The sequence below is a fragment of the Caloenas nicobarica genome, chromosome 21 (assembly GCF_036013445.1).
Source record: "Caloenas nicobarica isolate bCalNic1 chromosome 21, bCalNic1.hap1, whole genome shotgun sequence".
Taxonomy (NCBI): domain Eukaryota; kingdom Metazoa; phylum Chordata; class Aves; order Columbiformes; family Columbidae; genus Caloenas; species Caloenas nicobarica.
Genome location: NC_088265.1, coordinates 3,965,906 through 3,982,635, shown reverse-complemented (window position 1 = coordinate 3,982,635; position 16,730 = coordinate 3,965,906). Strand labels below are relative to the sequence as shown.

The following is a 16,730-nucleotide window of genomic DNA, read 5'->3' as shown; positions in this document are numbered from 1 at the left end:
AGGTTTATTCTCCCCACTGGAGTAAACAAGATTCAGACAACTTTTTATTTTAAACAATGCATTATACACATATAAATTCTCAAGCTTCCCTAACTGCCAATGTTTTCACAGCTAACAATTTCATTTTAAATATATTGAGAACATTAAAAACCTCATACCTTGGCATAAAAGTCCTCTCATCAGTGTTAGCAGCCCTGCTGAAGGTAATTCCAGGCTCCCTAGAGGGACTGAAAAGGAAGAAAAGGATTAATCATTTTTCCAGTTACAGTGTATGTAAGCATCAGATTTTCTCTTTGCAGTTTCAAACCAAAACATCCTTGTTATGAAATTTGCTCTTTGCTTTATCAATGGAGCTCTGTGCAATTTCTGAATACTCAAATCAAATTACCTTAAAAACAAGAACTCTGGCACAATGTAACTTTGCCTCTGGGACAGTAAAAGATTAGGGGAGGGTTCAGGTGCAAACCAATGGCAAAACGCAATTCCTACTTGATTACATCATCAAAAACTGCTTTAAAAATTGAACTTGCAGTTAAGATAAACTACAGGAAGAAGACGCAAAACTGAACTGTCTTAGGATAAAAAGATCAAGCTCACAACTGTAAAGTTCACATTTCTGTTTAATACGGGGCCACACTGGCTTTTGGAAGCGAGAAGCAAAACCTGTCCCCGTGCTCCGCAGCTCCTGGAGCCGCATCGGCTCAGCCAACTCATCTTTTGCACCCAGTGACAAAGCTTCAGTCCGAAAACAGAGACCATTTTAAGTTCCCGATTTTTGCCTACCAGATTTGATAGCAATAAAATACAGTCTGAAGACAGGGAAGGACAAAATTGCCATCACGGGGAGAAGTACTTCTCTCTTCTTGCGCACCGTTTTCAAATCATTACCTAAAGCGCCTGTCTGTTTGCTTTACAATTTTTACCACATTTAAGTGAAGTTGCCACTTCTGTCCACAACCCCCTGTGCCTGTTATTTGATGACTACGCTTGCAAAAAGATCACGTACGTTTCCAAAGTCTCACTTTTCCCCTTTCCTCTGGCAACGCCGCCTACCTCGATGCCATGGATTTGATCCACAGATATATATATATATTGCTGGCTATCCTCTCTCGATTTCTGACCGCTCATTGCTAACCCAGAGGTGGGAATTTTAAAGAAGGGTTCAATGACCAAGTCCTGTTGAAAGCCAACAGGATCCGGGCTCCCACAACTTACTGGAACCCCCCGGTGCCGCGTTCACACCTGCAGCACGTCCTGGGAAAGCGTTAGCCCAGAAACTCGGGGAAACGAGCTGCTGAACAACAGGCTACAGAGAGCAGATCGGCGAAGATATTTTAAAAAACCGAGTCAGTGCTAAATGAGTCAGAAGGCCACGGTTGGACCGAGAGCGAGGGGGAGGCATCTTGAACACGGCAGCGACCGCCGAGGGCGCCGGCCGGGCTGCCACCGCGCTCTCAGGCAGGTTTAAACGGACACGGGCACTTTTTAACCGGTTAATAAACTTGATCCATTCTGACAAACGGGATTAATCAAACCCTCAGGCGACAACCGGCCGCCGTGGATCTCCAAGCGCTCGGGAGCTTCCCATGCTCTGCAGGCTCTTCTCTCCGTTTGCTTTTCCTACAACTTGGTTCTGCAGGAGGGATGGATGCTGATTAACTCAAATCGCCCTGTTCCCATTGGACTTTTTCTCCCTAATATGCTCGACACAAAACTTCGTTTAGACAAACCGAGGTCAGGCTAACCCTGCCTGAGGTTGTAGCAAGTTTGCAACAGGCTGTAAGAGACGAAAACGTCGTACTTTCTACTCTCAAGAATGCAGGAGAAACCCGGCTCCGTTTAGAGCAGCCCAGGGACCCCGAGTGATCGCAAATGGAAGAAACCATCACTTAACTGCTCCCAATCAGCATCGCCACCCAGTGACTGCTGCGACGCTTAGAAAGCAAAATTATTTTACAGAATCCATCCAGATTGCTCTCTCGTAAGGAACAGAGGCCCGTGTGGTACCTCTGCAGCCGAGCGGCACGGCTCGTTTTAGTGATAACTCTGACACAGTGCCAGCTCCAGGACTGAAGACAGATGACAACTCAGCAAGGCAGAATGTTTTCACTCAAGGAGCACAACGCACAGCCCCAGTTTAAAAAAGGGCGACAGGAAAGGAACAGAAAAAAAAAAAAAAAAAAGAGGCCCCGAACGCGCGCACACCAAACCACAAGCGCCGGTTCCTAGAGGCGGCGCCAAACGGCCCCTCGAGGTGCAGCTTCCACAGCCCCGTGTTCACCTGACGCGTATTTTGCTCTTGCTGTTCCCGGAAAGATGCACCGTGGTGTCCCCGGCACAGAGAGGGGCAGGGGGCAAACGCCCCTCACCCCGCTTTAGGGTAAAAAAAAGAGATAATAACCTCCTCCTCAGTGCTTGCTCATCACCCACACCTCCCTTTTCCCAGCCGTCACATCTGCACAAACGGAAACAAAATATTGAACATTTCCGTGCTGTCAGCAACTTACGGATTTGGGAGAGAACAGCGCAGGCGTCTGTGCGAGCTCCGGCACCTCCCGCAGCCGTCGCCCCCCCGACCACCGAGCAGATTCTTGGGATGTTACAGCCGCATGTCCTGGCACTTCAATACTGAACCACGGCTACTACAAACCAGCCTGTTTAATTTTGAACTTGTCAGTGTTCTTCAATGCCAGTTTTATTAAGTTACTACAAACTAGGCTGTGAAAAGGGGTGGATTTTTTTTTTTTTAAAGTGTCTACTAAACATTGCTCAATCCTCCACCAAAATCCCTTCGTTACTCAGAGCCGTGTTTGCAAAACAAACTCAAACCCAGCACTTCTGCAAAGGAAAGATTTACGATGATCAAAAATCACACCAACGCTGACAGATGCCCTCCACAATTAGAAAAAAAAACCCATAAAAATAAAAGAACAAGTGAAGGCTGGAAACACAAGACATGGGGTCTGCCCTTGATAAACCACTCACACCGCGGCAGTTCGGCCAAACGACAGCTCCACTCGCCACCTGCTCCCTAATTCGTTATTTGTTATATACCATATTCTTAGATATTAAATTACTCAACGAATTCGAAAGCACATTAAATACTTCCCTCGTATTAATCAAAGCTGTCAACAGTTGCGCAACTGTTACACGTGAGCTACGGAAACGTGCCGGGAAGAGGGATGGTGGATCACAAATGAAAGGGTGTTTGCCTGCTAATTGCACGATTAATTAACAGACGGCTCCCCTAAAAAGTAACGAGACAAACACTGCCATAGACTTACCCTGTTAGTTAGCAAAGGGTTCATTTAAATAATCAAAATCACTGCCATGGACTCAGTTGACAAGTCCTGTCCCCAAGACTCTGTCTTTAGGGTACACAGAAAACCTCCTCCACCTTTCCTGAGACCATCAACAACAGAAAAAGGAATGTTTTTTTAAAAAAAATTAAAAATAAAAGAGACAAGACCAAGCAGAAAGCAGGGCTTCATTGTGACTTTAAGGTACAATTTGACAAACTTCCATTCACACAGTCTTCAGAGTCGGCCTCTGTCTTATCGCTCATCGTGACTGTGGTATCTGACAACCAAGTAAACGTATTTTATACATTAACATAATAGAACAGCACGCATATTTTATGCATGACAGCAGGAATCTGTCAGTTCTACAATTTTAACAGTACAAACATGACCATTTCCACCGAGTGCTTTCAGCATCGCATCAAACACCGATCAACACGACACGTGTACGACTGTACGTATGCACGGTCGTGTTGCTGGATGAGTTACCACCCAACCGCGGAGCATCACTGGTCCTGCAGCACACGTCCCTCCGCATCTGCAAGCTTTCCTTCTCCTAAATTCAACGCAGGCCCAATACTGAGTTATTCCTTGTAAAAACAAGGAAAACATTTTGGTTCCAGGCAAAGAATAAGAATATTTCTCAAAGGGAACTTTCACGGGTAACTCCTAAGTTTACGAACAGAAGGCAGCAACATTTTAGTAACATACCTTGTCCAAGCCAGAGGCAATCACAATTCGGTAACTCAGAGCTAAACACATTCTTTCCTTTATTTTTAAGTACTAGACAAAAACGAAAAAAACCCCACGCAAAGTGTAACACTAGTGACGAGCCAAACAAGCAAACAGGTGCTTGAGAACACGAGATAAAACCACCATCGCTCTGGTATTTGAAACGTTCAGCCGGAAAAGGCAAGAGCCTCCCAACCTTGCACACACTTATGCTTAAAAACTCCAGTCCCCGCTGCGTGCTCCTTCCAAACCACGTCAAAATCGACAGTTTCTGCAGAATTTCCCATCTTCAACGGTGCGTTGGGAAGGTTCCCGACGCAGGGCCAGGGCCATAAATGTCCCAACTAAGAATAAAGTCCCGCGGCAACAGCGTCGTCCTTTCTGACTCCAGCAAATTAACTACAGGCGCACAAACAAGGCAAAGAAACAAACTGCTTCGAAAACACCGATTATTCTGTCATTTGAGAAAGCGCTTTTTATGCACGAACGTACTGAGATTGATCTTCAGTCCGTAATCTTCCCTGCAACCACCTTCACACTGAACTCGCAGTTTTAAATATCATCATAACTTCTACGGCAGCGACCGCCCGCTTATTCATTTTAAATTGCTTTGCTACAGAAGCACCCCAGGCGAGGAACGAGTACTTTGGGCAGCTAAAGCTGAAATGGCTAATTTAGTTTTTGTCCTATTGCTCTGCAGTTGCAGAAAGTTGCCGGGGCCGGGTGCCAGGCAGACAAAACCAGGGGGAAGGAAGCCAGGAGTGAAACTCGAATCCAACACGCGCTGCATCCCGAAACGGGAACCGGCAACGGCAGCGCCGGGACCGGCGGCCTCGCTCCGCCCGGGCCACGTTTTCATGGATACATTTATAATAAATAAAACTTAATACTGATGAGCTGCAAGCAGGAGGAGAGATGTCCACCTCAGCTGTGCAGACCAAGAGAAAATAGACTTTTCTCAATTCTATATAAAAGAGTGTAAGCTCCGTTATGGGAACAGCTCCTCATTATGGGAACCGGCTCCCTGGCAGCGCCACCGTCGCACTCGGCCATTTCTTGAGCATTTTGGAAGAAAAGAACAAAAGATTTCCTTTCCTCCTTCCTCATCAGCAAAACGTGTCTAACGTTTATGCACTTTAACATTTACATAGAAGCCATTTATGGGGCTTCCTCCATCTGTTGTCCACCACATCCGCAGCTTGCCGCCGATTTTTAAGTCCTACAAATTTTTTTTTCTTTCGTTTTCTTTAGTGGAAAAAAAAAAAAACAAACAACCTTCTGCCCTTTTTTAATACAGAATCAACTCCAGACAGACGCTAGGAGGCTCAATCATAGAAAAACACAAACAACATTCTACTTGGTAAGAACAATATGTTGTGCTGATAGTAGCTTGGCAACGTTCTTAACTGTGTTCTTCCTGGTTTATACAATTAAGGGTAAATAAGTGACAAGAGGTAGGTCGATTGTCACTGTAATTTCAGCTTGCACTTTATTTTATTTCTGCAGTAAGGGCGATCAGACACTGGTCACTACTGGGGGCTGAAATTCCAGTTTGTCCTTCTTCAGTCTCCAGCATGGAATCATGGATGGAGACACCAACACGGCTTCCTCCCGATGAAGTTTTCTTTGAAAATTCTCAAAAAAAAAAAATTGTAGAGGTTTTAACTACTCTGCAAACGTATTTCTACCCATCAGTGATAAATACTAAGCCTAATATTAAGCCTCTAAGAACGGGTCGCCTGTTTGCATGGACCACGGCCCGGCTTTTCAGGAGATGGCGCTAACTTACAAATTCCAGAAAATATTCAGATTCTTTAAATCTTACTGGCAAAGCTGCAATAATCGGTTTGTGCGCACACGCTGGGTTTGACCGTGCAGACCGATCGAAAGGTCAGGTTTGCATATGCAGTCTTGCCATTTTCGCTGCCTTCAAAATATTTTAGTGTTTAATGTGCGTTGGCCATGAGCGACCAAATCCCCTCCCGTTCCCACACAACTGCGGCTAATTAAACGCCTCTTTTAACAATGATTTTGTTGAATGAAGGGCCTCACTTACCATATGGCCACTTATTAATGCTACATTGTTTATCAGTTTAAATAAAAGCCCTGCAGCAATCAGTACCCATGTAACGAGCACCTGAATACAGTTAATGAAGGGCGTATTTTAGCACTGTAACCTCTTGAAATGTTTTCACGGCAAATTTTAAGTCTTGGCAGGAACCTGAATAGCAGTAAATTAATGTACAGAATTAACTTAAAGCAGAGAAAAAGTAACAGTTTCACTAGTTTTTATAATTAAATGAAGATATTTAATATGGTACTTAATCCTTTGGTATTTAGCTCAGTCCCTTAATGCTGCTCCCTGGACGCTGGGGGCAGAGGGGGGTGAAAACTGAATTTTCTTTTACAGTGAAAATGAAATTTTCTTCTATGTGATGATTTTAACAGAAGGAATATTCCAAAATGTTATTAATGCTTCAATGCTGGAGCCTGAAGTGCATCGTAGTGAGAACTTCCAGGGCATGAGGGTCGAGAACCAAAGCGCTGGCAGCTCCGACCTCTGCACTGCGGGTTCTCCGGAGTTTTTAAATCCTCCTGATCCTGCGGGGCTTGAAAGGGCAAAACCACTTTTGCAAATTCATCCTGGAACTTCCTTTATGGAAAACGAAAGGTAACGCTAACCCCTAAAGGAAATAGCTCTGATAGTTTAAATCAGTTTTATGAGAGCCATTTTGGTGTTTCTAAGTCAAGCTTGATTACAACCAAAATAGATTATTTAAACAACAACATCAATTAAAAACACGCCCCATGGGCGGTTGGATTCCTGCTCCCAGAAGTTATGTTTAACTCCTGAGAAAAGAAGGACACACCTAACAAGGTGATCACCACCAGCCAGTTCTTCTCCTCGACCTCATGAAACAGGAATAGAAAAAAATGAATTTTTCAATGTCTTTGAAATGATAAGACACAAGGCAATAGGAAAAAAAAAAAAAAATCTCTCCCATATTAGTATGCACATTTTTTTAAACATATGGCCTGAAGACAGTCAGTTCTGCACTCCGAGCAAGACCTCAGAACACACCACACTTAATTTGGATGTTAATTGCCGTTACCCGCAGTGTCTGCGCGCTCCGTTTTGGTTCAAACCCCTTTCCGTCGGAGGGAAAACTCCCATTCGACTGTTTTTTCCAGAGGGAATCTCCAAACACACCATCAGCCATAGGAACGCGTGGGCAATGCCGCCACCGGGTCTAAAATATATTTAGGAAGCTTTTTCAACTTCTGCCCATGCAGATGCAGTTAATGCGAACTTGGCATGAAAAGGACAACAAAAGGAGTTTCAGCCTCTTGGCTCTGTAGACTTGACTTACTTTTTCTGTCCCCTGCTCAGCCACCCAACCACTCGCCCTAAATTCATTTGTATTTGATACTGTGATGAGGGTTTGGAGCAAACAGCTCATTCAACAGAGAGAAGCTACAAAGAACCGAATGTACAGAATAAAGTAAAAGACCCTCTATCTCGGAATCACACCATTGAGGAAGCATTAAAACATGTGGATCACTTTAAATGAGATTTCTGAGAAAGCTTTACTTTAAATTTGAGTTCATTCTAGTGATCGATATGCCAATATTTGTGAAACAAGACAAAGCCATAATAATATTGTAACCTCTATGACTTTAAAAGCGATCTGATGAGTTAAAGGCCCTAAATGCTTGAATGTTTCATGAGAAAAGCTGGAACTGTTGCAGTCTGTACCTTTCATCTTAATGTTATTTTCAACTACAATTAGTGTTATAATCCAAAGCAGAAAGCAACAATTGGATAAATTTATTTTCTCTTCACCTGTATTTATTTCATAAATTCCTCAAGATTTCTGTTCTTCAGGCCCAATATCCAGTAACGGTTGCCCAGAAAATCTCAGGATAAAGCAAGACGTGCTGGAATGGGACTATTACACAAAAAGGAGAATCGAGCCAGAAATAACCTTACCCAGTGAACTATGATTTACTTTAAACCATCACGTGGTAGGTGGCATATAAAAAGAGATTATTCTGCATGTCAGCTGTCCGTAATGAAAGCTTTCCTCTTCTCAGCAGCCCCTCCCTACAACTTCAAGATTATTTGCATTAGAGAAAAGAATACGACATAAAAAAAGCAACATAAAAGGCCCAGCAACCAACACATCCAGCCGAACTGCTCCTCCCACATACTCAGTGCTTTCCAGAGTAAGGGGCTGTTTCCAGCTAATGTGTTAAAAAAGTGAGCGCTGCCCGATTCCACACAGATTACTCCCTGGTACAAAAACTCACAGCGGTTTTATTTCTAGGAGCCCGGAGCGCTCACGGCTACAGCTCGAGCCAGAGATGCTCAGACCTTTTAAAGAGCAGATTTCACTGCTATGAGTTCACGACGCGCTACCCCCATTTCGATATGACAAATGCAAATTTTTTCCAGTATTACAACACCCCAGAACACAACGTCGCTGGATCCAACAACTATTTTAACAAAAAAACCGCCAAACACCGCAGCCAGCCTTCAATTTGCAGTTCTAGCCCCTGGCGAGCGAAATGCAACTCTGGTTTTCTATAATGCTCCAGCAAGCAGCAGTTATGCAACGCAACCGATCGACAAACATGATGTGTGCTGCTAGTTGCGGCGCATTTCCAAAAAGCGGGTTTTTCCCAGTAACTTTTGACAGGGCAACAATTACCTACTACAGAAATGCTCATCCTACGAAGCACCAGGGCAGCATATATTTTTGGCTGCCTCGTTTAAGCGATTAATAAAGATCCGTTTCGGCCACAATCACTGCTGTGGACACATCCAGACCTCTGATTTCAGTGCCCCAGATGGATTTAAATACTTCCCATCTTATCAATATGCAAAATACATAACAAGCCATAACGACTCAGGCCACCTGCTCGACAGGGCTGTTACTGCCTGGCTCCCAATATTTTCAGTCAAAGTGAAAAGGGTGAGAAAGCCGAGTCAACCACATGCAGCCATGGGCTGTAAGCAACCCTGAGCCTTCCCTTTTTTGCTCCTTGTCCTACCTTACCTGCTTCTTCCCCATCACAAAAGCGCTGCGGAGGGTCAGACTTCCCCCCGCAGATAAAGGATTTTGTTCACCAAAGGAAAGCAAACAGCAGTTTTCAACACACACCGAGGTCTGCTTTTGTCAGCATCTGGATGTCTCAATCGTAAAAATTAAACATGCACTTTCGGCCAGGTTCAAGTCAAGCTGCGCTGAGGAAGCGTCTGTGCAGGTAGAGCAGGTATTTCCCAACACCCAATACCTGCTGGACCACTCGCGGAGCAGGAACATCAAAACATCCTCTTCATGTGGCCACGTTCAGAGCCGCCCGACCTGCTCCAGCCACGGGGAGAGCGGAGCCCTTCGCCATCCCCGCGCACTGTTGGCACAGGAGAAACAGAAACAACACGGTTTTAAACCTCATCTTTGAACTGGATGTACCGGCTAGTGCAGCGTCGTGGGTGCCACCTGCAAATATCGGAGTTATAAAAGCCAAAATGATCAGCGGTCAAAATTAGGGAAGGTTTCTGGTGTCCCATTTCTTCCCACACACATCTCACTGGATCTTCCCACAGCAGATCAATGCGATTTAAACATAAAGACACCATTTCTGATTCCGATTGGAATGGAATGCTCAGTGCCTCCTCCTCAAGCACCACCCATCTTCCCACAGCCTCTTCATTTTAATATCATTAAACGGACTACTCAGACAACCTTAATTATTGCAGAATTTGCAAGGGCAGAAGTGATCTCTCGGTAACCAGTTTCTGTCCCGTTCAGAACTCTGGAGATCAAAACTTTGTTTGTACCAAACCTGGAACTGAAATAGCATCAGGTCCAGCACCAGAACAAAAATAGCAGGTATGTGCTGTCCTGATTGATGCTCCACTACACAGCTTCTCCCTGCACTCCCCTTTCTTCAGAGGAACGGAACTCAGAAAACAGGCAAAATAACTAACAAAACGATCACAGGAAAGCACAGGTTATCTTCTAACCATCAGCCATTTATCTCCGAATGGTTTCAGCCAGCAGACACGCGAGCCCAACTCACAAGTGATGTCTTAAAAGTCACCAGCACAACAAGCAAAGCCAACTGAAGAACAAGCAAAGACCCTAAATTTGTCCCCAACAGAAAGGCAGCTTGATAGAAACTCCAACAAATGCAGGCTGTTCCTTGCAAATAACACCCTATTACCTCTGAGGACAAAGAGCAAATATTCACCGATTTATCCACCATAAGCCGTGGGTCATGTTATTTCCAGATGCGACGGGCAGAGCAGACACCCACCACGTTACCGCTCCTGCAGCCTCGGCACTAAAGTGACAGAAGGACATTGCCCTAAATCAGACACAGGCAGGAACTGCAGTTTCTCGTTCTCTTTGCAACTCCTTCCCTCCATCAGCACCAGCACTTGCACAACCCCGCAGTGAGTCAGAACAAGAAGCGATCTGGCTGAAAACGACATCTGCATTTTGGGGACCAGCTCGGTTTTCAGCTCCCCGAGTTACCCAAGCAGACGAGGGAGATGCTGGGGTGTGCGACTGCATTTAGTGACCGTGAAACCCCAGGCTTGGCCACCAGAACTCTCACCGCATCTCACCCGCGCTACCAAGCCATACAACAGTGCCGTGTAAATGCAATGAAATGGGTAATTCAGGACGCAGGGGATCTACAGAGGTCTCCAACCAATTTCCCCCCCTGCCACTTGTCATTGCCTTTCCCTTGCCACAACAGGCTCCAAGAGATGGGCAGGGTCATACCACGCATGATTTGAAAAAATCACTTATTTTGCATGTGGGAGACACTATCTACAGAAACACGAGTTAACCTGCTCTGCCCTCTGAGCTTGGAGGATGTTCTGACACCTGAGCAACAGCAAATCAACCCAAAACACACGCAGCTGATGCTTCGGAGCTTGTATCAAAGCCACTGAGTCTTGCAGTTGCTTTCAGTCCTGGTGATGCTCCATCAAATGTAACTAAAACATCATTTTTTATACAGCGTAACCAGGTTTCTCTTAAAAATCTTACACTATTGGATCAAATGCTGTGTTGTGCTAGGTTTACTAGCTACAAGGCAACCTTAAAAAGAGCTTGTTTAAATATAAATCAAGAAATCTTAAGGAGAAAGGGTGCACCCAAGAAATCTCTATGACTTCTGATGCTATAGGATTGTTTTCCAGAGAAGCAGGAGGAACAAACTTCACCTTGTTCATGTAACATCACACTACGGACTTCAAACCCTTAATTTGTTTTTTGGGGCCCTGGGTGAACCAGCCCTCCAGATGGTGACACTGGGAACACAGACTTGTCTCAAACACAAATCTAAACTCAATTCGGTTTGGACTATGAGAGAACATTTAAACAAGTTTTCACTGGTGAAATAACTTCCCTGGGTGGTACAGAACTTTTAGGGAAGAAAGCTAAAAGCAACACCAAAATACAGAATTAATGTCATATGGCTAGATACTATTTTCTCAACATGGAAGTTGCAAGTACATACGCAGGCTCATCAAAGGTTATTTCTATTTCAAAGTATTTATATAAAAAGTGCACCCACAGATAATTTATATTAGATAATTTTTTTTATATCCTTCTTACTCAGAAGCTATTAATGAAAGTTTATCTTCTTCACACTTATTTTAATCCATTCTCTTCTAGGATATTATCTCAACAGTTCTTCATTTAAACAACATGGATCTTTTTTTTTTTCATTCTAATATTAGTGTTGGAGGCACTAAACTGGATCAGTTACACTCCTACTCGGTTCTTGCTTCCAAGTGTTCCCAAATGCCCAACAATCAAAATTCAACAATTGGAAAGCGAAGGAGTTAAATCTCTGACTTGCCTAAGAGCTCTAATCTTACTGTACAACTGCAGAGGATGAATAACCTCCTACTACTTCTAACTGTACAGCTTAAAAAAAAAAAAAAATAAGTCAACCATTCTGGGAAATGTTTTACCCATAAAAATTGTGTCTCTTCTTGGACTGACTAATTAAAATGTATCACTTGTATATGCAGGATTGAAATAAATTCATCTTCACGACTTTAGGCTCTATTTAACCATTCCCATTAACTGAAATATACTGAACTTGGTTTTATTTGCAACACCAGCAGTGAGGAGCACGTTGAATTTTCAGTCTGCTGAGGAACAGCCAGGAGCTCATTCCAGCCTCAGATTTGTCAACTAAGAACTCAGTCCTCTTGATCCTCTCTGCACTTACAATGCCAGGATATAATCCAAGGAGAAACCTGTTGGAGAGGTGAACTTTTTAGGACGTTAATTTATACCCAGAGAGCAGTCTAGGAACCCAAATAATCTCAAATCCTGGCTGCCAGCAGACTTGGGTATTGCAGCAAACAAAACACACCACCTCGCACAAGGCTCAGCATCTGAACAAGCCAGGCTGATCGAACAAGATAGCTCAGCAAGATTAACTTTGCTTTCCAACTTTCTAACATCCTTACTTATCTCGGCCATTAGGTGTCATGTTTCCAGGATCAGAAGTTTTTGCAAAGTGTGAACACATATGTCTACGTAAAAATTTGACCCTGGGATTTATGAGCGGCCCTTTAAGAAGATGCTTTCATTAAAATTCTGTTTAATTTCCTATTACTTATTAAATTAAACAGAAAAAGCAAATCAATAACTACTTCAGAGCTCAGCATGAAATGGATTCAGGCTGTACTCCAACCATGATTCCCACTATCTACTCTTCAAAAGAACTCCAAATATAAAGATTTGAAGTTTATGTACATTCAAAAGATTCACTTTTCTTTAGTATAACCAGATAATATGTTCCTATTCTCAGAATATCAGGATTCCTCTTCTAAGATGATCTTGTGAAGTTGCACAGAAGCAATCCGTTCTCTAAATACACAGTACAAGTTCCAAGTGCCACCAAGTACACACTGAATGCACATGGTACAAAAAAACCACCGCAATACGTAGTACAAACAAATATTTATAGAGTTGTTTATGCCTAAGACTATGACTCAATATACAATTAAAACTTTTATGTTAGAGTCTGTCCATATGTTACACCATGACCATCTAATTACATTTCAGCTTTTTAAGGCCAGTCCTCAGACTGGATGAATGGCCACGAAATGCATCACAAACATGACTATGTTTGTATATTTGCAGCTTATGGTTTCAAATATAAACAATTTCGATAAACTGCGTAAACATTAGTCTCCAAATAAAAGCATTAACGCGTCACTGGAATTACACCGTGCTAGTAATTTAGTCCGTTTGGCACGCGGTCCTCTCAAAATCTTCAGCAAAGCTACTTACCCTAAAAACGGCCACACCAGAGCCAAGACACGTGATGACGGACTGACAGACACCGCTCTTAGATCCTCCGAGCCCTCAGAATTACAACTCTTGGGTCTGCCAGCACCGGCTGGGCACGCTAAATGTCATCGAGGGTGGCACCGCACACGGTCCTTCCAGCAGAGCAACTACACCCTCCCGGACACGCTCTCCCACACTCACAAAGTCCACAAGAACTATCTGCTTTTACAGAGTATAACTCACTTTTCCGCAGACGATCCTAGCCTGACAGAACACAAACGCTCCTCTCCTCCGGGTGTGCGATCAGTCGAAAACACTGCGCCTGAAAACAGATTATTTTTAGAAGCCGCGTACGCGAGCGCAGCGCTTCCTGTCGACTCCACCTTGAAGAACGACAAACTCACTCTCATTCTCCTTTCCAAAACTAGGATTTCACAATTTCTGCTGCCCAGCACAACAGACAGACGGAAGCGACAATCTGCTGAGAACTGCAAGTGACAGTTTCCCAGTTTCTAACTCGGCATTAAAAACTTTTGTTGGAATATGCTGACAGTCTTCAGGCGACCACGTCAATAAATCGATGGCATTTTTTCTGCTACAATGAAGAACAGAACATTAAATGGTTTTATTTATTACGCTGATCTTTTCCACAGCAACAGGATGTGAACATGGCATTCCCAGTGTAATGAAGTCACTATAGCAACGTGATAATGATGTCAGAATAATCAGACAGCATTTCATACTTGGGACATGGTGAACTACACCACTTCCATAAATTTTAAAAGTTGCAGATATCACAAAGGAGGGGAGTTTCAACTAAAACTTCCCATAAGCTGCCTCATTTCAGATAACTTTTCATTAAAGATCTTTGACTGCTAACACTCTGCTTTCTGTTTCGCTATTACTGCCTACAAGTCTCACAAATTCCCACATTAAAACCTTTGAGTATCTGGGGGATCTGCTGGTACCAGCGAGAGTTAACAACACACCGTTTCAGTAACAAAAAGCACCAACAAAAATCACAAGAATGAAACATTTCGGGGCAGACCGCCACTCTCAACCAAACAGCCAGTTTCCTCAATTTAACTCTTCAAATAATCTGGTGACTTTTTTTTTTTTTTTTTTTTAACACGGAACAATATTACTACCCAGACGGAATCACAAAAGCAACAGAAATTGCAGAGTGCTGCTATAATATTCCGAAGGCAGAGAGGCGTTTTCAAGTTGAACGACTATTTTAAGAAATATTATCTCCCTTGTTAAGCTACCGAAAGGAAAAAACCAGAGTTTTCATGGTTTGCCCTTCCTGTCTGCAGCTCTTTCCAAGTTGTGAGCAAAGCGAAGCCCAAGAGCCGATTCCAGCTCTGTGTCGGTCGGTACGGACTCGCCGTGTCCAAACCCTCCCGCTGAGAAAGCTGCACAGAATTCCTTGCACCAAAACCAGCCGTATTGCAGCTCAAACACCGCGAGCGAAGACGCTAATTAACGAAAAGTATCTAAGCACAAAAGTTTCCCTGCACAGAGAACAGTTTCTCTTTAAACCGCCTCCTTCAAGCGACTGAAGGAAGCTCAAGAAACCATTTCAGAGCTGAAGTGGTTGGAGACAAGAGGTCCCTGGGCCCCGAGGATGAGGCTGGACCAGCGCGGTTTTCCGCTGGGTTGACAAGGGGCTGCTCAGCGCCCGCTTCCAACACCGAGCCCTTGGCCTGGCTCGTCCCACCTGCCCAAAGCTTTCGGGGCAGGACGCGGGGTGGCCGCCCAAGGCTGGCCCCGCCATCCGCGCACCCATCGCCTACCGCTCCCCCATCGCCTACCACTCCCCCGGGCTCCCCCGTTACCTCCGCGGCTCTTTGGGGAGCGCAGCGCACGACCTCTTTGCGCCCCCTTCCATCTCGGGGAGCAACGAGATGCCACACGCTCCCCTGGAGCCCGGGACGCCCGGTGCACACCTGATTATACCAAACACCGAAAGAATTCGGGTTATTTCCCGCGGCTCGGTGACACCCAGCGCCCCCGCAGCCTCCGCCGCCCCGGCAGCGCCGCACAAGATGGATGGATGTCCAGCCGCGGCAGCGGGAGCCCCGCACCGCCCTGCCCGGGCCCAGCGGGCTGCCCGCCCGCCCCGCCGCGGCCAGGGCCGGGGAGAAGCCGCCTCCCCCTCGCTGCCGGCCGGGCTTCGCCGCGGCCCCGGGGAAGCAGCGCTCAGCCCGGCCCCGCTGACACCGCCTCGCCCCCCGGACCCCTCGGCCCACGGCCCCGGGCCGACCCGCTGACCCGCTCGCTCCCGCCCCGGCGCCGGGACGCGGCCCCACGGCCTCACCACGGCCAAGGCCCCGGCGGGGGCGCCCGGAGCCCCGGCCCGTCGCTACCGGCGGGGCCCCCGCCGCGCCCGCTCCTTCCCCCGCGGCCCCGCTCACCCGGGGCCTCCCGCCGCCGCTCGGCTCCGGGCTCGGCTGCTGTGCGCGGCGGCGGCGCCGCGTCCGCTCCGCCCTCACCGGCCGCGGCCTGGGGAGGAGCCAGCGGGGCGGGCGGGGGCGCGGAGCCGGAGCAAAGCGGGAGGGGACGTGAGCGGGGAGGCCCGCGAAAAGTTCCGGGCGGCGGCGGCCGCGGGCCCGGGCAGGTGCCGGGGCTGCCGCCCCCGCTCCGGGGACCCCCGTTCCCCGCTGCGCCCCGGGCGAAGGTCACTCGCCATCGCGGTCCCGGCTCCGCCGCAGCCGGGCCTGGGCCTCCCGCCGCCCCCCGCTCGCTCACCCCCGCCTGCCCGGGCAGCGGCTCCGCGCCCGCCCCGGCGAGATGGAAACGGGCCAAGCGGTGGCAGCGGGTGACGGCGAGCAGAGCGGGGACCCGGCAGATAATTAGGCCGAGAGCGTTTCCTTATCACGGAGAAGCCGTCGTGGTGCAGGGTGGGGCGGACATGGGACGGGACTCGCGACTTTAAAAGTGTTTTTTTTTTTTCTGAAAACAGCGCTTAGTAGTACTGGGAATTTTTTTTATTATTATGAAAAAAACAACCAAAGAGAACGCCTAACCTTGCAGTGAAATGTATCTGTAATCGGGGAGAAACGGATGACATGCAGAAAGAGGAAACAACTCGTGTGTCCTGATGCTGACATTAAAAATGTCACTTGGGGTTTGTAAGTGACAGGTCAGAAATCGACCATAGTCACTGCACAGGGTCTCCTGGGCTGTTAGATTGCTTCCTTAGGTCTAACATACACTATAATTCAGCTCTAAAATATATACTCAAGCTAATGTCAACAGTTAATAAATTTCAGTACATTTTAATTTTTTTTTCCCAGTTAAAAATGTATAAATGTTCCATGAAGAGCCGCAATTGCACCCATGATGTGAACAGGCGTTCACC

At 46.1% G+C, this 16,730-nt stretch overlaps 1 protein-coding gene across 6 annotated transcripts in view; it reads right to left on the bottom strand.

Moving 5' to 3' along the window:
* Positions 1–16,140, bottom strand: part of RAP1A (RAP1A, member of RAS oncogene family) — a 33,973-nt gene extending 17,833 nt beyond the window's left edge. Inside the window, exons 1-3 of one of the 6 annotated variants that reach the window (XM_065649193.1) lie at positions 15,784–15,860; positions 9,330–9,446; positions 159–227 (exon numbers count right to left, since the gene is read on the bottom strand). The gene's annotated coding sequence lies outside the window, so the exon portion shown is untranslated. The other 5 variants (XM_065649195.1, XM_065649192.1, XM_065649194.1 and 2 more) reach the window with 5 other exon arrangements.
* Positions 16,141–16,730: the final 590 nt, after the last annotated feature.